Source organism: Mytilus edulis, unplaced genomic scaffold, assembly GCF_963676685.1.
Source record: "Mytilus edulis unplaced genomic scaffold, xbMytEdul2.2 SCAFFOLD_162, whole genome shotgun sequence".
NCBI classification, from domain to species: domain Eukaryota; kingdom Metazoa; phylum Mollusca; class Bivalvia; order Mytilida; family Mytilidae; genus Mytilus; species Mytilus edulis.
The window spans coordinates 1-21,708 of NW_027268908.1; the positions used below are offsets into that span (position 1 = coordinate 1).

Sequence of the window (21,708 nt, forward strand, 5' to 3'; positions counted from 1 at the left end):
ATATATCCAAACGGGAAAATACCAATGAACAACATCAACAAACGATAACTGCCGAACGACAGGCCCCTGAATCAATCAGGACAGGTGCATAAACATGCAGCGGCTATGAAGAGTTTTGTTTCGCCAGCATACAATATAATTGCAGTTGAAGACAAATCCTTCAGAAGTTCTCTGTACTTTATTCTAACAACGAACATTTTTTGATAGGGAAGATAAGTAAGGGGGAAAGAAACCAATTTTTGTTCTTTACAGGTATTTCCGTGGTTATAAATTTATTTCGGAGCACTCCCTCTTTGGATAAATAGGTTTCATGATGAAAAAAATATTCTCACAGATATTTACAGTGTGGTGGGGTGCATTTATGTTTAAAATCGTTATATACAGGTAAGACTGTGATTTTAAAAACAAATGTTGATATCTTTTTAAAATATTTATACAAAAAAAAAACGGTGCGGGAAATGAACATGATTACATTTCCGGATGCGGGAAGCGGGAATATAAAAAAAATAAAAAAATTCTGTTTTGAAAAAAATAGGTGCGGGCGGGTCCGTCGAACAAGGAATCAAATTGGTGTGGCCCAAGATATGTAAATTCATCACATAATTCAATAGCAACACCATTGAAGTACCATTTTTCAGTAGCTTGAACGAGGACTCTATTTCTAAACACAACAATTTTGGTTTTAGACAAGTTTATATCCAAATCATACTCTCTAGAATATATGTCTACACTATCTGTCATCTTTTGTAAACCATCATTAGTTTCACTAAAAATAACTGCATCATCTGCATACATAAGTAAATATAAGTTGAGCATCTTTAACTCATATAACTGACAACCTTGAGTTATAAAGTTCATTTTCAATGTCATTAATATACAACGAATATAAAAAAGGAGATAATGATTCTCCTTGCATCAATCCAACATTACTTTGGAAGAAATTTGAAAAATGTTTCCACTTATACCACATCTGATTAATCTTAACGACAATTTGAAATGAGACACACTATCAAATGCTTTTGTATAGTCTATGAAACAACAATAACATCGTTTTCAACTACACAAAGACTTAGAAATTAGAGAATGGAGTGTGAAGATGGCATCAGTTGTTCTATAACCTGGTTTAAATTCAAACTGTGTATCAGTTATTTATTTGTGTTTTTCGCTCCACTTGGTAAGCCTGGTGTTAATAAGTAATGTGAACAGTTTATCCACATGTGATACGAGAGAATAACCACGATAGTTGCCACGGTCGTCTACTGGTCCTTTTTTCAAAACTGGTATTATAATGTTGTTAACCCATATTTCTGGAAAATCGCTAGCACTCAATATACGGTTAAACAGTTTACATAATACTGGTTTGATAAAGTTTCTGCTCGTTAATATATATTCGTTCATAATATTGTCATACCCAGTGGATTTATCACGTTTTAGATATTTAATAGAAGTGTCAAGTTCCAAGTCTGCGAAAGGAGAGTCTTTTTCTTCATATACGGCATCTGAGGGTGAATCACTGTGCTGATCTTGTGGCGACACCTTTTGAAATCAGGTTTTTAAAATGTTTTTTTTTTTCAAATACATCTATAGTAAGCGTATGGGTAACAGTTTTTGCGCTTTTTAAATTTCCTGTAAAATCTTTTAGGGTAATTTTTACGTAATTTAGATAACATATCCCCCTTTTGGTTTTTATATTGTCTTTTCAGTTGAGGTTCCAATCGTTTGTATCTTTGTTTGGTTAAATTTAAACGTAGTCTATTTTCAATCGACCGTTATCTATTAAAATTCGTCATAGCTCATAGATAGTGCTCATCGATAGTCTTTGTATACACGTTTACATTCGTCCTGTAAACTATGGTTTATCATCTTTTTGGTCACTACTAGTAGGGCATTTTGTATTTTACTTCTGACTGTGTATTGCTCAAATATATCTTTCAAACGTTTATTAAATTCATCCACGCAACAATCAATATCGCTAATTTCGTCTATACTTGTGAGTAAGTGTTCAAATTGTTGAGTGTTCAACAATAAACCGTCTCTGATTTGATCTTCGCACCCTTCGTTCCATTTTAAAATATCACAAACATGGTTAATACAATTAAACTGGTTTTTAGTAGCAAAATTATCAGTAAGATTAAAATCAACTTCTAGTGGTGCATGGCAAGAGAAATGATTAAACGATCCAAAAGACAAACTATTAATAACAGAGAACATAATATTCTGTGAAATTAACATATAGTGTATTACACTACACCCATTCTTATTGTTAAATGTTATTTTCTGACTTTCTTTACCAAATCTTCCGTTACAAAAACGAAGCCCAGAGTTTTTACATAGCTGCAAGATGCGTTGACCAAACTTATTAGGTGGTTTGATATTTTCCGAGTGTTTGTTTAAAATACATCATCATTTACATAATTAATAAAAGAAATGTTGTCTTGTTATTGTTTGTCTATAACATCACCTGTTATGTTGCCGGGTAGTATTATAATATTTATCATTTCTTCAAATTTTAACCTTTTTTACGAAGAATTCAATTCATGTGCAGCGCATGAATATACTCCAACTTGTCAATTTATGCAGATAATCAGTTTCCCACACTTTTTAATCATGTTTTGAAGATATTTATTTGATATTTGGTATTTCCATTGTTACTGATGAATGTTTTGTTTTGTGAATTATACCTAATAATAATATAATTTACAGGAAAAAATGACACTGAAAAGAAAATAATGGTATATATCTTCTGTAAGCAAAGAAACCAAAAAGTATCCTGTTCCTTCTACTTCAGGTTTGTAAATTAGAACAATACTTAAGGAATTACTGTAATATTTTTTCTGTCTATGAAGAAATAACATAAAAAAGTGGTGCAAACTGAATAACCCGCGTAGGTGCTAGATTGATGCAACAAGCCATATCAAATATTGTTGAATTTCACACAAGAGCTATGAAAAAACATTTCAAGGAAAAAGTGAACAATATTACTTCAATGAATCCATCTATTTTAGAATTCATGTACAAAGAGCTCACACTGGGTGGATCTAAAGAAACTAATCCAGCTATGCAAGAAAGGTTAAGAATTATATCTTTAGGCAACACCAACCTTCTAGCAGACCTACGCCATGACAATCCTGGAAGGTCTAACATCGAATGTGACACTTTCTTTGAGAAATTAGGTGGAATTATTGACGACTTATCAGCTGCTGATGATATAAGGCATGGCCATACTCACTTAAGCGAATTTATTTCCTTAAGAGACATGATAGACCAGGCAACAGCTAAATGTCCACCCAATACATCCATTCCGTCAGCTAGTCTCGTACGCCTCCTGTTTTTCTCCGAAGAATCCGTATTGTAAAGGTGCTTCCAATTTTACTAGTAGGCTTGATGTGCAATTCAAGATTCAGCGTCGAAAATTAAGGGCTGCACACATGGATAGTCACTTTTGTAATGCCCAATTCAAGTACTTGAAAGCATTTGCAATAGAAGAGAAAGAAAAAAATGCATTCTGACTTTTTCTGATGACAAGGCAAAGGTCTCAATAGGAGAGCCAGGGTTATCTGTTTCAACAGGAGTGCGAGGGAAGCGATCGATAGTACCAACAACTAGTACACTTGTTGCTCTGGATCACGATATGACAAAAAGTAGTTTGACGCTATCTGTGGTTTAAAGTGCATCGTACCTAGCAGTCTTGACAAGTTTTTTGTTCAAGGAAAAGTCGTCACCATTTTGAACGACTCTGTATTTCAGCTTGCCTCTCCTTTTCCTCATGTAACAGTCATTTCGAAAATGATCGAAAACAGCATAGAAACCCGTTCTTTTTAAAGTTTACCGATGGTAGGATAGACCAGCGAAACACCCTAGAGTCTGTAAAATTGGCCAATATATGTTTATTCAAAGAACATAATTAAGACTTTCTTGTTCGTTTTAGATGCGCCCAGGCCAAAGCTATACAAACCCTGCGGAAAGGGTTATGAGTTTGTTGAATCTCGTATCGTATTGCAAAATGTTTCTCTAGAAAGGAATAAATGTGAAGAAAAGATTGAGAATATACTAAAAAGCAGGAATAGTATGTCAGAAATTCGTACAGCTCATAAAACAAAACAAAACTACCAGATTCAAAGATAAAGGAGAGTTGGACTGAAGTCATCAGACTTAAGTGGAAAGATGACCCAGTACAATTAATGGACCCAGTTGCAGATCAAGAAATAGACATAATGAAACGACACATACGTGAATTGTTTCCAGAAATGAACATCAGTAAACTTCAGAAGGCACACACAAAGAAAGTAATATCTTATCGGCTCGATAAACATTCAAAGATGACAAACTATGTATATCAGCTACGGAAATGTGATGACATTAATTGCTGTTTGCCCCCAGAGAGCAACCCTCTGCCAGAATGGCTTCCTGATCCAATCTAAGATGACACCGGGGAGCATTATCTCCCATATGCTGAAGTCAAAGGCAAAGAAACAACAGAGAATCAAAGGCCTTCCTTGGTGAAAATGAAACTGAAAAAAAGCTTAATAAACAATTAGAAATACCAGAAGAACCAGTAAGTGTTGAGACCATTGACAAAAATGTAGAAGTCGATTACATGGCTACTGAGTTGAGAGATGAAAATGTGGAGACAACAACCATGACAAGGAAGACAAGGGATACGTTGATATCCCGGATTCTCCGGCTAGCTTATGCACCGTGCAAAACGCTAGATCAATGGCCGAGTGTGTGGAGTGCAGAAAACCCCGTGTGATTTATTTATATCGACAAATGACTGAAAGACAACAATACAGCTTGGATCTGGGCTTAAGGGATTGGGAGTACTCATGCGGTTCACCCCTGTTGCCACCATCAAACCCTGTGTACAAATCTGTAATGTGCCGATCATCACTATCATGTGAAAGTCCAGTAGAAATAGCATATATCAGAGCCGGTCTAGGTCCACTGAACATTTGTTGCTATTGTTGTAGTGAATCAAAGGGTCAAGTTGAACAGGAACTTCATAAAACAGTTAAGACTGTTCTACCCATTTGCCAGGAATGTCTTGATTGTGGAAAAGAAATAATTACACAACGACCATACGGCAATGCAAACAGGCAAAGAAGTGAAATTAACACTGCTGTCAAACAATTGTATTGTTCACTTCTATGTTCTTGCATTTCTGATATTCAATTTGAAAAACAAAACATTAGATAACATTGAGTATTTATTTGAACAACAGTCAGGTAGGACTTGTTTGCCCTATCTTTTTGGGAAGAAAGAAATATACGGAACACTTAAAACTAAAGCATGGGCAATACAAACTCTAACAAAAACCCCAGAGTGATATCATGTGCTCCGAAAGGGAATGCATATCCTACTTCGCATGATGTATCCATCTTATTGCCAAAGAGTCAAAGCTGATTATAGGTTTATATCATTAAAATGTCAAATCAGTAAAAGAGAACTGGAACAACACAGTGTATATGTCAATGATCGTTTGTTACACGCTCATGTAATAGCAATTTACCAGATCATGATGTCGACAGTAAAACTATTTAAGCGATGATGTCCCTGCAGTGAACACAAGCTCTAGAACAAATGTAGAATATCGGATCAACTGAGAAATGTAGACACATTTTGACCCAGCAATCTTTTAAAATTAATAAGTGTCGTCTGCCTATTTTTGTGTTCTGGCCTGTGGTCACTATGTTGGTGATTATGGGTTTTATTGTGTGTTAAAATTCCAGAGGGTCAGGATCGATAAGGGGAAGTTTTGTGTACCCATAACCAACCAAACATAACATTGAACCGACTGCAAATCTGACACTGAGTGCATGTTAAAAAACGTGCCAAAAAAAACCCAACTACCTACATACCCTGATTTATTTGCCTTGGCAGCAGGAAACAAACATATTTTTGTTTGGCCTTAATGTGATTAAGGGTACCGTAATTGTTTAAGCTTTCACTTGTCATCTATTTGTTATAATGTATAAGGTATGAAACATAAGATTTTCATGTTTTCAAATTGTCTATCCACATACATGTATGTATACATCTGTATTTACATTCAATGCTGAGTTCTAGCTATCCATTGAAACGTTACAAGCATAATTAAATTTACAATTTTCCTACATGTACTTCTGTTGCTAGCAGAATTTTTTTGAACTGTTTGAAAAGTTTCTATTGGCATGCATCTGTGTGTTTTTGTCGACACCTTCCACCTACAGCAAATATTTTTTGACAGCCTAAGAGTCCATATGTTATTCTGTCTTTTTCCTTCTAATGTTTGCCAAGCTGGTCAAACAACGTCTTATTTGTAAGCTTACCAAACTAGATTTCCTATGTATGACATCTCTTTCGTCGCAAATCTCGTCTATTGATGTCAGTCAAAGAATCGGCAGTGCTGATAAAATATTGCGACCTTTTTGTCGCAAATATCAAAATCATGCGAAATCATTACTGCATTCTTCACCTATAAACAAATTAAAAAAAAACTGTTTGCAGTGATTGCGAATTAAGATATGTTGTTTAGTGTGTACAATAGCTACAAATTGTTAATGAATACAATGTCTCTTTTAAGGAAAATTTAAAGATACCCATAACTTAAAACAGTTTGTCTTGAATATGAATGAAATATCTGCCACAGGACAAATCTTGACTTTTAACATAGGTTGGATGATAGCTTCTTTTTGTTATTTGGAAGATCAAAAACAGTTTATTTTAAAAGCAGGCTAAGTAATTGGTTGAAATTTTTACATTACGTCCAGGAGCAAATATTCCATGCATATTCAGGGCGAGGAAAATTCATTCACAATTGATATTTACAGCTGGGGGAACCTGAATGAGGTCTGAATATAATTACTGTAATATTTTTATAATAAAAGTATATAACAAATCTAATAACGGACCCCTCAAAACGTTTTTCCAGTGCAGATTTTCTCACTACGTATATACACGAGGTACAAGATTTAACAGCCCAATCTCGACTAAACGTGGGGCAGTATTTATACTTCCCACACAAGTGTACGGTCGCACATTTTTAGATTGAGCCTTACTGTCGTATGACAGAAGTCCTGGTGACTATATGTATATCCTTATAGTATGGAATGAATTGAATTCATCTTATCTAATATAATCGCTAAAATGTTCGAAAAGAAATCTATTATTCTAGGACTTGTTCGCCTATGCGTGAACAAAATCAAATACCTGTAAAATTTAAAATTAGTATGTTATTGTCAAAATAAAGCCGAAACTTTTACCACTATATAATATTTTTATTTGATGTAATAATATATAAATATAGATAAATAAATGTTTAATATTCCAATTCGAAGATGTTTAAACTTTGAGGGAAACGGGAAAATTGGCCTTACGTCGTCTACTCATTTTGAAGATCAGAGGATAATAATACTAACATGTTAAAAGCATGGATACATTCATTGCTTGATTTTTTTTTTCTTTTCATCCATTGCAAATATCCCATGCACATTCAGGGTAAGAACTACAGTACGTATACAAGTCTGATTAATATAAAAGAAAAAGTTGTAAACCGGGAGAAGAATTAAGAACCCATCATATACATTGTGCAAGAGATATTTGAAGTGCAGAGAGTGTTGCTATTTCCCTTCACGAGGCAGAAGATATAGTTTAAAGGTAACATACCCTTTTCGACCGAACGTGTCTGCGTATTTATACATCCCAAAAGAACCAAACGGTCGCACTAATCCATCTACATCCTCATCAGAGGAAATTGTTGGTTATTTGCATGACTTTTCGCCGATAAAGACAAGTAAAAATAATACAAGATATTTCAACGCAACCCTGCAGAACAGAGATGAATTCCATAGACTTGTGTGTTTCTCGCTGGACAAGCTGAGTGATTTTACAAATGCAGAGAAAATGAAATCTCCGCTGAAACTTATCAACATAGCCATGGTTCCATCTGTAACTGAAACTGGGAAAATAGACATTAAAGTCTCTAGATTTTCGAACCTGAAGATTGTGAACAAGCTTCTATTCAAAAAACGAAAATTATATTTCTACGACAATGTTTCAAATCTGGATGAGTTAAAGATATCACATCAAACGGTGTATACTGCATATAATTTAAAGATCATTAAAACAGGACCATTTGACTTCAAGGGTGAATTATTGTTTTTTCCTAAAAATATTATGATCCCCAATTTGATGAAGAAAAAATATTCTAAGTGCAAATCTTACCCACATCTTGTAGAGGTAGTGTTTGGTTTTGAAGGGAAAAAAATATACATCCAGGGGGAGCTTCTGGGTATGGAAGCTCCTTTTTTTGAACAATCAATGCATTTGAATGGGGACTGTCCCCATTGTATCTATGATTATTCTCTCAAACTTATTTTAGAGTCTACATTTTAATGAATAAATACCAAACACTTACTTTAAAACAACAGATTTTTTTTTACTTAAAAGGGGAACATATTTATTGTATTTTAAACTTTTCTACATGAGGGGGCAACTATACATTTAATAATAAAGAAGATATAAGTCCTGGAATAAAACAAAATTAATGGACATGTTTTGATCATATAATACCAGTATAGTTCGTAGGCCGGAAAGTTTCTTTAAAAGAAAAATACTGATGTGCCCTTTTGTACTTAGAAATGGTTTTTACAACAACAAAAAAAGCTTTTATCACATGAAATTGATTCCTCATTTCATGTGTAATCAATTCCTCATTTCATGTGTAGTCATTACATTGAAGGGTTACTCTCATTCGAGGGGTTGTTCCCAACCTTTTGGATAGATTTCTTCATAACAACAGTTTTCTTTTCTTGACCATCGTAAATGAAAAAGTTGAGACGTAAAACTGCTTGAAACACGTGTGTCACTCAAACGAATTTAAAGTAGTCTCCCTAATCAATTACCTATATTGAAGTCGAAGGATAATTAAAGTTTTAAATCGGAGATTTTTCTTGCTTTTAAACATTTTTCGTCACAACAAAGCTTTCTTTTTTAAACTATCTTTAAAAGGAGAGGATACGTCAATAGTTTGCTTCAAACACGTGCGTGGCAAAGTTGAAAATAAATTCTGTAATACTATGTGACATTTAGCGGAAGCCATTTAAGCATATCATTTTGTCAAACAATTCAATCAACACCTTTATTAATTAGTCCTTTGTTGTAGATAGCTATAAAATGCAATCAGCTGATTATTGATTTTCTGTCCAAATCTTAATGAGGTCAAGGTGAATTCCGAGTATTGTCTGATCGGGTTAAGTCCGAGAAACTCGAAAAAAAAAAGTAAATTAACAAGATGGAGGAAAATAAATCGTATTATATAGTTCTTTCGCCAAATTCTTTCGCAAATGACGAATTTTTATCGCCACAATTATTATTTTTTCGCAAATTGCGACCGCCAGCGGAAACCCGGACATGTCGTTGGAATCCCCCTTTGTCCTGCGTTGGTAACTCCCCCTTTTCAAAATGGCTGGACCCGCCCCTGACATGTAGTATGATTTGATAGCGATAAACTATCTAAATATTTTAAAGTTATACTATGATTAAAAGCCATTACCCTCGACCTCATTGAAGTTTGTTGGTTGCCAGTGGTGAATCCAGAGACGGTTTCAACTTTATTTTGATGATCGATACATTTAAATTGGGACATATATTTAAAACCACCCGACCCCTTTATAACTAGGTTAAGGACCCCCTGGTTGCTCTAATATTTTTTTTCAAACTATGAACATTTTAGAGTGACGCTGTCATTGATTGATTGAAGTTGTGTGACTTTGGTGAATGAAGTGCATTCCGAATTTCAATAAAAAAAAAACATTATCTTAAAATCAACTATAAGTACATAATAAAACAAACATCTTGGCTAAAATGGCCAAAACCTAATACAAACAAAAACTATTATATGGTTGGCACGAATTACTCTAATATGAACAACATAACACACGGAAACAACCAATTAAACCCAATAATACGATAAATTGAAAACCGGGGTCCACCCTTATGTACAAAGTCATCTCTGGAGACATATAAATATATGTATCATATTGTATTCTAGATATGAATGAAAATTGAAAGTTGCCCAATCTGCAAAGTTAGTCTCATTGGAGTCTTAAGCGTGACAATTTGACGATTTTTTGTAAACGTGACACTTGAAAGTTGTAGTATTGTGCTGTGAAAACGGGAAATAAAATCTTACTGGACTTGGGGAATTACAAAAAAGAACGACTTGCTAACGTACATAGTGTAAGCGGCATACAGGAAATTTCAAAACAACAAGCAGGATCTGGCATCAGACCCCCCCCCCACAAATTGAGTCACCCTAGACTTCATTTCCTGTTTTCACAGCACAATAATACAACTTTCACGTGCCACACTTACAAAAAAATCGTCAATCCAAAAAGCTAGAATGTGATAATCTCTTGTAAAATAATATCCTTCTTTCAAATTAATCATTTGTCTTGTATACCTAGTGATAGACGTAAAATTATAAAAGTATGCACTAGTACTTTACATGCAATAATTTCTCCGTATGTAGCTCGAGAATTTATACTTGTAAAGATTTTTATAAAATGATGATAATTATGTCATCAGCCATTTAGATGATTTATATTAACTGAGACAACAATGAGGATATACAGATTGGGTTTATACTACCTTCTGCTTGACTGAATTTTGTTGAATTATGGTCCATGTACTTGACATCGGTCATTCAAGTTGTTCCAACACCTGCAAAATCATAACATGTAGATATTTCATAATAAAACTTCATTTACAAATACTGAATATTGCATTTATTGCTTATAAAATATATATTTATGATATCTCTTCTTTTTCTTCGGGTCTCTGTTTCTGCTAAAGTTACAGGTGTGTATGCTGAACAAGAAACAGTTGATGTTTATGGAACATCGAAAGAAAAGAAAGAATTTGTTATTGCAGATAGCACTTCAGCCATGCCATTGGTGCTATGGAACGAGCAAATTGATTGTGTTCAAAGAAATGAATACTATAATTTCAAAAATGTTTCTACCAGAATTTTTCAAGAATATATAAAATTATCAGCCACAAACAGGACAGTCATCAAACATATGGACAATATCAAACTACCGACAACAGTTATTGGAAACATCCATCAAGTTTTACTCAATAAAACCTACAAGTGCGGATCATGCTCACAAAATGTAATGTCAAATGACATAGGCAAAATCACAACCAAATGTACTTCGTGTTCCACGAAGCAAAGAAATGAATCATTAAAACTGTTGTCATTTTGCAAAATAAATTATTCGGACAACAGCCTATCAACTAAACTGACCATTTTTGATACAGAGTTGAAAGCATTCCTTACTACTATACATAAAGAAAATCTCATAAATCAAACAGATGACTTTGAAGAATTTATGCTGACCCTACCAAAAATGAGACTGACACATAATAATATAGTTACTAGCATCTGCATCCAGGAAGCCTAATTTTACAATATGCTGGAGATATGATATAACTTTGTCCTTTAAATTTGTTAGTTTGTGTAACATGCCAAAAATTAAATTAGACATTTTTGAGTTACCTCTCTTTGCATATATAGAGTTCAGCTATGGAAGTTTTGTAACATGTCAAATACATTGAATTACATTAGAAATGTTTGAGTTATCTATCTTTGTATAGAGTTAAGCAAATGAATTGAAATTTGGAAATTAAATAAAATTGGAAAAAAGAGATCAGATAATTTTTATATTAGCATTTTTATATTTTATCAAATCATATTTATGATACAGTTTGATTATTTTGTCCAAATATTAATTAAAGGTATTTCAAAATATTATTTACTTCATTCTAGTAATTAGTGTACAGGTAAAAACTGTTCACTACATTGTATGTTTTTACTATTGATAAATAACTGATCGACAGGTGTAGTTGTTTCTCAGTTTTGTGAACAAGAATATTTGAAGATTTAAGGTTGGTGTATTTTGTAAATATTTATAATGATTGTGAATATGACTGTTTGATATAAAAGAGTTTTATAAAATACAATAAGAACAAAAATATAATACGTACATGTAAATAACATTCTATATTTTTATCTGAAGTTTTGCAAATGCAAATATGATTTTAAAATTTTGTTTAATCATTTGAATTTGAAGTATACTTTTATTGAACTTATTGATAGGCATTGTTGAGAAATATTTATACTATGAAAGATGTGTTTTACATTTTAAATATAAAAGGTTCTGCTAAAGTAAATATTGTTCACAGGTAGATCTATATGTGATTTTCATACTAGAGGATGATATTATTGCAGTAAAATTGTCTGCCATTTCCTTATTTAGGGTATGTATATATAATTGTTATTATGTGCCCTTGATTGATATTATGATAATGTTTAGTTAATTTTTGATATTTCTAATTGAAACATTATTGATTATTCATGAACAAATGTTGTTTACTTTGAAGACTTTCTCTTGTGTTCATTTTTTGATTTGAGAAATGTTATGAATTGTAATATTCAGAAAGGGAGATAATCAAGTTCTTAAAGCTTTTATATAGCTTTAGTTAAATTAATGTTTCTATTGTATTTAATTGATATTTGAAAAAGCAATCTTTATTTCAAGTTAAAGTTAATTTATATCTGCATTTCATTAGTCTTATGATGTTCTGTGTTTTTCTATTTTTCCACAAATATTGAACTATTCAGCGTTGTCAATAATTAATGTTATTTTCGATATATGTATAATGTGAATAGAATATATGATTCCAGTATAATAAATTCATGAACCTTACATTTGTGCTTTCGTAAGCCAGTTTTATCGTTTTCGGAGGTTACAAAAATGGCGTCGTCGACAGGATAATTATATTATATACTTATAAATTGGCAACGTTGGTTAGACAATAATTTCTAGGATTTAAGTGCTAGATATTACAAGCAAGATGGAAACTAAAGAAGAAAAGTTACAGAAAGAAGTAGATGAATTGAGTAAGAAATTATACCATATGCACAAAGAAAAAGGTGAAAACTTACAATTAAAGCAACAATTAGAACATAATAACAAAATCATTGAACAATTACAAAAATCAACTAAAACTGTATATGTTGCAAAAGAGAGACCGTTTACAAAATTATCCGGTAGACCCGAAAAGACAAAGATCCGATAATAAGTGATTGGTTGGAAGATGCCCGAGAACATCTCGTTACAATACCAGACGAAAAAGCCAAAATTGACTTTCTTATGCAAAATCTAATATCTCCAGCTAAAGATGAGATAAGACTAAGACCGTTATTAGAAAGAGATTCTGCTGCTAAAATTTTGCTTTTGATTCATAGTATTTATGATGGTGATGATTCAGTTAGTCAATTACAACAGCTATTTTTTCAAAGAAATCAAAAAGAGAATGAAACTTTGCAAGACTATTCCTTGAATCTTATGAAAAATTTTGACCAAATAAACAAGCGAGATAACACAGTTTTGGGTGACAAAGATAAAGTTCTTAAAGATCGCTTTATTGAAGGCATTAAAGAACCACACTTGAAACGAGAAGTAAAACGATTCAGCTATGAACACAAGACAATGAAATTTCTTGAGTTTAGACAAGAAGTATTACTTTGGGTAAATGAAAATACACAAAGTTGGAAAGTAAAACTTCAAATGCAAGATGCCGAAGTTGTTAGCAATCAAGCAATAAAATCCGAACATACATCGAAAGACAACTCCGAGATATTAAAACTTCTCACAAAACAACAGGAAATGTTAGAAAAGCAACAACAGCAAATTGATAGGTTATCAAACAGGTCTAATGTTAAAACATATAGTGATTCAACAAACAATGATGTATATAATAGCCATCAACCAATTGTTTGTTATAATTGTGGTTGTGAGGGTCATAAACGTCCGGAATGTCCATAAGAAGTGACGAATATACACAGAAAACACATACTCGAGGACAATTTAGAGGTAGAGGAAGAGGTTATCGTGGTAGATATAGCCAAAGAGGTAACAGATATCAAGGTCGAAGTGGTGTTGTTCCTAGTGACCCAGAAGAGGTAAAAGAGTAGCTTCTACTTAGGCGAGTCGATCAGTAGAAGATACTTTAGTACAAGTAGACTCCAATTCATTTCAGAGTAATATTTTTAAAAACATTGCTAGTAAAAGTCCAGAGACAGAAATTGTTGTTGAAAATCAATCAGCTATAGCACTTATAGATACTGGTTCCCAGGTTTCAACAGTTACTGAAACATTTTAAAACATTATTACAAAAGAAACCAATACTACATGATATAACAAAATGGATGAAAGTCACTGGAGCCAATGATTTACCGATACCATATTTAGGTTATATTGAACTTAACGTTTCAGTAGCGAAAACAATGATTCCGAATGTTGGTTTTCTTGTTGTGAAAGATACTGATAACATTAGTAAATTACCATTTTTACTAGGAAGTAATTTTTTTATGAAGATGAAAGAAGCTTTAGAAGTTTATAATGAAACCGAAACAAACACTCTTATTGGGAAGCAATTGTCAGGTATTTTAACTGTATACAATAATTCTTTTGACTGTGAAATACTAGATTCTCCAAAAATATCTTTTGTTAAGATAGCAGGTAGTAAGTAGTCCAGTACATATACCGGGAAATTCAATGAAGACAGTAATGAGTACAACCAGGCAAAAACACAATAATAAAAAGTGTTGTGCAGTTGTTCGGTCATTACAAGGTAACCAAGGCTCTTTACCAAGAAACATTATGGTAGTTGATAGTTATAGTCCAGGAACAGTACCGGTACGTATGATTAATATAGGATAAGAAGATGTATGGATTAATCAGAAAACAAGAGTTGGTACATTACATTCAGCTTCACTGATACACGAGGTGTCACAAGACAATATTGACATTGATATAGATCACTCAAATTAATGTTCAAATACAGAAAATAGATATTGCTGTTTGTAAGCAAGCTACAACAAATACAGAGAATAAGAAAATACAATTGAATGACCTCGACATAGAAAAGAAAAATCTTACCAATGAACAAATAGAAAAAAGTTGAAGATTTGTTAAACAAGAATACCGATATATTCTGTAAAAACGATTTAGATTTAGGATATACAGACATTGTAAAGCATAGAATTCTTACAACAGACGAGAAACCGATTGCGATTCCGCATAGACGTATTCCACCTAATCAATTGAAGGAAGTTAGAGCACATATCAAACCATTGTTAAATCAAAACATTATTCGTAAGAGTAGTAGCCCTCGTAGTAAAAGTTCGTAAGCATGACAAGTCTATTAGACTGTGTGTAGATTACAGATTACTGAATAAAAAGACAATACGATACGCTTATCCACTTCCAAGAATCAAGGAGGCATTAGACACCTTGCATGAAACAAAGTTTTATACCACGCTAGACTTATCACAAGGTTATTATCAGGTAGCGACCGATGAAAGAGATATACATAAGACTGCATTTCGTGTTGGAACGGGAGGTCTTTATGAGTACCTTAGGATGCCAATGGGACTTTCTAATAGTGCAGCTACATTCCAAAAAATAATGGAAGCATGCTTTAATGACAAAAATTTTGAGATCTTACCTATTTATTTAGATGATATTCTTATCTTTTCAAAGAGAGTTGAAGAACAGTTAGAACGCCTGGAGTTTGTGTTTCAACGACTAAGACAGCATGGTTTGAAATTAAAATTGTCAAAATGTAATTTCTTCAAGAAGGAGGTAAGATACTTAGGACACGTTTTTTTCGCAAGAAGGCATAAAAACAAACCCAGACAAAACAAAATCAATCCAAGATTGGAAAGTACCTACCACAGAAAAAGAACTCCGATCATTCCTAGGACTATGTAGTTACTATAGGAAGTTTGTTCCAAAGTTCAGTAAGATAGCTGCTCCGTTACATGCACTCATTACAAAAACAAATGGAAAGAAGGGAAAATCAAAACAATTTAAATTACTAAGTGCTAAAGAATTTCAAGAAAAATGGGATGCGAAATGTTTAGAGTCGTTTGAAGAGCTAAAACAGAAGTTAGTAAGTTCGCCAGTTTCGGTTAGAAACCGATGCATGTATAGAAGGTTTAGGTGCTGTTCTATCGCAAGAACAAGAACAAGGAACTGTTGTCATAGCTTACGCATCACGCAGCTTACACCCGAACGAAAAGAACATGGAAAACTACAGTTCTATGAAACTTGAAATGTTGGCTCTAAAATGGGCTGTGACCGAAAAATTCAGAGACTATTTGATAGGAAGTAAATTTATAGTTTATACCGATAACAATCCTTTATGTTACCTGCAAACTGCAAAATTGGGTGCGACTGAAATGAGATGGGTTTCTCAACTTGCACAATTTGACTATGAGGTTAAATATAGATCCGGACGATCTAATGTCAATGTATTGAGCAGGAATGCATTAGATGTTGAGACAAATATCAGACAAATCGTACAAAGTTCTTCTTTAAGCAAATTGCGAGAGTGTAAAAACAACGATGTACAACACATGCATATAAACCAAATAAACTTGACTGATCAAATAGAGACAATGTCAACATTTCCAGAGTATACTGCAGACGAAATAAAACAATTACAAAGTAGTGATAATGTTCTCTCTGTTGTTTTAAATTTTGTAGAGCAGGGCAAACTGACAACACAGATGATGACGAGACAAACGAAACCAGTGAAGAAGTTACTGAGGAAATTCAATTCATTGGTGATAGACAATGGTATTTTATACAGACAAATCAGTGACATAGAATGTGGTGAGTGTAAACACTTAGTTATACCGGAAACATTGAAACACTATGTTCTTGAAACTCTACACAATTTATCCGGACACCAAGGTACAGAACGAACATTAGCACTATTGCATAAACGATGTTACTGGTCAGATATGGTAAACGATGTAAAACATTGGATCAAAACATGTGAACGTTGTTTAGTTGCTAAAAACCCTTAACCAAAAGTTCGTCCATCAATGGGTTCGTTTATAGCATGTAAACCATTAGATATTTTAGCTATGGATTTTACAGTTTTGGAGAAATCTTCAGATGGTAGAGAAAACGTTTTAGTACTAACTGATGTGTTTACTAAATTTACACAAGCATTTCCGACTAGAGACCAGAAAGCAACAACTGTCGCTAAAGTATTAGTTAAAGATTGGTTTTTGAAACTAGGGATACCAAAAAGGTTACACAGTGATCAGGGTAGGAATTTTGAGGGTGTAGTGATACGTGAACTCTGTAGAATATATGACATTAAGAAATCACGCACAACACCGTACAAACCAGAAGGAAACGCTCAAACTGAGAGATTCAATAGGACCATGCATGATAGATTAAGAACATTAATGCCTGAAAAGAAAGCTAAATGGCCCGAGTATTTGCCAGAACTAACCTTTATGTACAATGCAACACCGCATTCTTCAACTGGATATACTCCATATTTCCTGATATTTGGTCATGAGCCGAGACTCTCTATTGACAATCTTTTTCATAATGATATGACGGAAATAGACACTGATTTAGACATTTATTTAGCAAATCATCAAAAGCGAATGACCGAAGCCTTGAAGACAGCTAATGAGAACATTCATAAGAAAGCGAGTGAAAGACAAGACATTATGAACAGAGGAACAGATGACAAGTCTATAGAAATTGGTTCCAACATCTTATTGAAGAAACATGTACAAGGACGAAACAAAATGCAGGACAATTGGCATCCAACACCGTACAAAGTTGTTCACCGTTTTAAAGACAATGTGTATGGGATTCAATTAGCCGATGATAGTGGCCCCGTTAGGAATGTCACAAGAAGAGAAATCTGTGACACAGGAAACGTTGACATGATGCAAAACTCAAGTCTAGATATTACTGAGGACAGTAATTCGAGTTTTGGAGGATGGAATGTGACCATTGTTGACCCGAATTCGTTACCAATTCAAATTGACCATCAGGAATCTGGCGAAGATGAACAAGATGTAACTTCAGCTAGCGTAGATGATGACAATTCAATAAGGAGATCAAAACGAACAAACGCTGGAAAACATTCAAATCCTTTTAACTTGCCAGAGTCTGTCTTGTTAAAAGAAACATCTGTTCATGGAAACATAGAACCAGTGAAATTTGAACAATTGGGCGAAGCAATTGTTGCATTAGGAACTAGTCTTGGACAGAGTTTAGGACAAACACTTCAAGAAGGATGGTTAAAGCATAATATGTCAAACAAGTAGATTTATGTTGAAAAATGATAATTTTGAGAGAAAGTATATTTTTTTTGTATAGTCAAACGATCAAAATATTTTTATGCTAGATCATTATAATAATTATGATAATGCTATTGAATATGTAGTTGTGTATTTTTATATTGTTTGTTGAGGGCAACAAAAAAAGAAAACTAGACTGATTTGTAACATGCCAAAAATTATATTAGACATTTTTGAGTTACCTCTCTTTGCATATATAGAGTTCAGCTATTGCAGTTTTGTAACATGTCAAATACATTGAATTACATTAGAAATGTTTGAGTTATCTATCTTTGTAAAGAGTTAAGCAAATGAATTGAAATTTGGAAATTAAATAAAATTGGAAAAAAGAGATAAGATAATTTTTATATTAGCATTTATATATTTTATCAAATCATATTTATGATACAGTTTGATTATTTTGTCCAAATATTATTTAAAGGTATTTCAAAATATTATTTACTTCATTCTAGTAATTAGTGTACAGGTAAAAACTGTTCACTACATTGTATGTTTTTACTATTGATAAATAACTGATCGACAGGTGTAGTTGTGTCTCAGTTGTGTGAACAAGAATATTTGAAGATTTCAGGTTGGTGTATTTTGTAAAAATTTATAATGATTGTGAATATGACTGTTTGATATAAAAGAGTTTTATAAAATACAATAAGAACAAAAATATGATACGTACATGTAAATAACATTCTATATTTTTATCTGAAGTTTTGCAAATGCAAATATGATTTTAAAATTTTGTTTAATCATTTGAATTTGAAGTATACTTTTATTGAACTTATTGATAGGCATTGTTGAGAAATATTTATACTATGAAAAATGTGTTTTACATTTTAAATATAAAAGGTTCTGATAAAGTAAATATTGTTCACAGGTAGATCTATATGTGATTTTCATACTAGGGGATGATATTATTGCAGTAAAATTGTCTGCCATTTCCTTATTAAGGGTATGTATATTGAATTGTTATTATGTGCCCTTGATTGATATTATGATAATGTTTAGTTAATTTTTGATATTTCTAATTGAAACATTATTGATTATTCATAAACAAATGTTGTTTACTTTGAAGACTTTCTCATGTGTTCATATTTTGATTTGAGAAATGTTATGAATTGTAATATTCAGAAAGGGAGATAATCAAGTTCTTAAAGCTTTTATATAGCTTTGGTTAAATTAATGTTTCTATTGTATTTAATTGATATTTGAAAAAGCAATCTTTATTTCAAGTTAAAGTTAATTTATATCTGCATTTCATTAGTCTTATGATGTTTTGTGTTTTTCTATTTTTCCACAAATATTGAACTATTCAGCGTTGCCAATAATTAATGTTATTTTCGATATATGTATCATGTGAATAGAATATATGATTCCAGTATAATAAATTCATGAACCTTACATTTGTGCTTTCGTAGCCAGTTTTATCGTTTTCGGAGGTTACATTTGTTTTTATGGGGAAAAAATGATAATTATTTTTATTTAATCTATTGAACATGAACTTGGCCAAGACGCTAACTTTGGATTTTATTGATTTTGTTTACACTTGTTTACAGGAAATAAACATGCTTGATTAGAATTTTATTCTTAAATTATTTAAACTTCTACTAACTATATATCAAGAATTTATAAAATGTTTATAATACAATAAAGTATATAGAAATGAAGAATGTGTAAAAAAATACCCTGATCAAAATGTAAAAAACAACCCTAAAGCCAACATTGAATGGGTCTTCAATATGAGAAATTTCCATCAAGAGGCTGGCTTGAGCAGGCTCCAAAAAATGCATCTACTATGACATGAAAATGGACACTGCTTGTACACGTTGAAAATACAAGAAATGAGCAAACATGAAAACCACACCATTTTTGATACCAAAAAATATAAATTACCGACATGAAACAGGCTCCAAATGCTGCAGGTTTAAACAAGTTTTGTGAGATCTGAATTTCACCTCTTGCCCTCTAGCCAATGTAGAATAGATAAACACCTATAATCTATTGAATATAAATTTTAAATCTATGTCAAAAGAAGTCCTGGTCCTGAATTAGTTTAAAGAATTTCAACTTCGCAGTGATTTTTGTATAACTAAATCATGACCATCTAGGTCAAAAGAAGTCCTGGTCCTGAATTAGTTTAAAGAATTTCAACTTCGCAGTGATTTTTGTATAACTTAATCTTGACCTGTTTAAATTCAATGTTCTATCTAATAATTTATTGTCACATTATCATTGAACATAGAAGATTCACATAAATCACTATTCCATTTTTGTTTGCGGCAATAATCAAAATCAAGAGGAGAATACATGAAAAACAAGCAGAGAAATAAAAAACAAAATACATTTACAACAACTAGTAAAAAATAAGAGTGAAATCAGGTCTTAAGGTTATGCTTGAAGATCTTAATTTTATATTAGTACATAACTTGGTCATGAGCAGATACTTACGTTCGCATATGTTCACCCGATGTTATTATTATCCATTGGCAGTAATTCTTGCACATGAGGTTTCACACAATTTATATGAAATGTGAGCTTTTGTCATCACTTAGAGTCTGTCTGTAGTATGCATCTGTTGTCCACTGAAACCACTCTTCTCTGAAACTACTGCAATAATTCAAAATTAAACCACACCAAATTCAGCTGAAAGATCCTTAAAGTTTCACAAAACATAACTGCCATTTCTTAAAATAGAAAGAAGAAGTTGGTATAATGACCGTCCAAAAACATATTTGGTTTTCAGACAAAAACTTTTATTCAGTGATTGAAACTTGATGAAATTTTATAGTCAAACTAAGATTTAACCTCAAACTTATTGCATCAGAAAATGTTTTAGTTCTAATCTATAGCATAATGCCCTTAATATACACAGAAAAAAGTCCCATAAAATCTAATATGTGGAAAAATAAAAATCAGCATTTTTAATTTCCTATGGAAATTAACATTGGAAGGGGAGATAACTCCGCAAAAATGAGTCTTTTTTTGGTCTTTTTAGATTGATTTTCTTGAAATTTATGTAAAGTATGATACTTTGATGGGGTTAAAAGTTTGTTTTTGAATATATTATATAATCTTCTGCTAATGAAATGTACAAAACCGAAGTGTTATGGGTAGTCTTATTTTTTTTTGTCCATTTTTCATTAAAGAAATTGCAAATTTGAAGCTTTGTAACCATTTTGAAAAAATAATGTGAAATCTGGTATTGTTTATATCTGTATATTATATTTTTTTCAGCATCTGACTTGTCTAAAGAAACTTTTAACCACAAAAAGAAGAATACATGCTTAACTGTTTTTATTAAATTTGAGATTCTTTACCTTGACATGTTGAAAAAATCAATAAATGGTAAACTAATGAATTACGAAATCTAGATTATAGCTTGATAAAAGATATGAAAACACTTTTAGAGTTGTTTGTTATACTCTAAAAACCGCTAAAACATCAAGAATCAATACATTCTGATGAATAGAAGCGGTAAATTTATAATT

At 32.3% G+C, this 21,708-nt stretch overlaps 2 long non-coding RNA genes and 1 pseudogene across 2 annotated transcripts; 2 read left to right on the forward strand and 1 right to left on the reverse strand.

Moving 5' to 3' along the window:
* Window positions 1–2,888: 2,888 nt before the first annotated feature.
* Window positions 2,889–5,196, forward strand: LOC139509045 (uncharacterized; annotated as a pseudogene).
* A 1,203-nt stretch (window positions 5,197–6,399) lies between these two features.
* Window positions 6,400–21,001, reverse strand: LOC139509046 (uncharacterized). Its single transcript, XR_011661529.1, has 3 exons — window positions 20,669–21,001; window positions 10,630–10,701; window positions 6,400–6,454 (listed from the first exon to the last, which is right to left on the reverse strand). It is a non-coding gene; the product is annotated as an uncharacterized lncRNA (long non-coding RNA).
* Window positions 11,790–14,005, forward strand: LOC139509048 (uncharacterized). The gene is made up of 3 exons (XR_011661531.1): window positions 11,790–11,928; window positions 12,226–12,300; window positions 12,665–14,005. It is a non-coding gene; the product is annotated as an uncharacterized lncRNA (long non-coding RNA).
* Window positions 21,002–21,708: the final 707 nt, after the last annotated feature.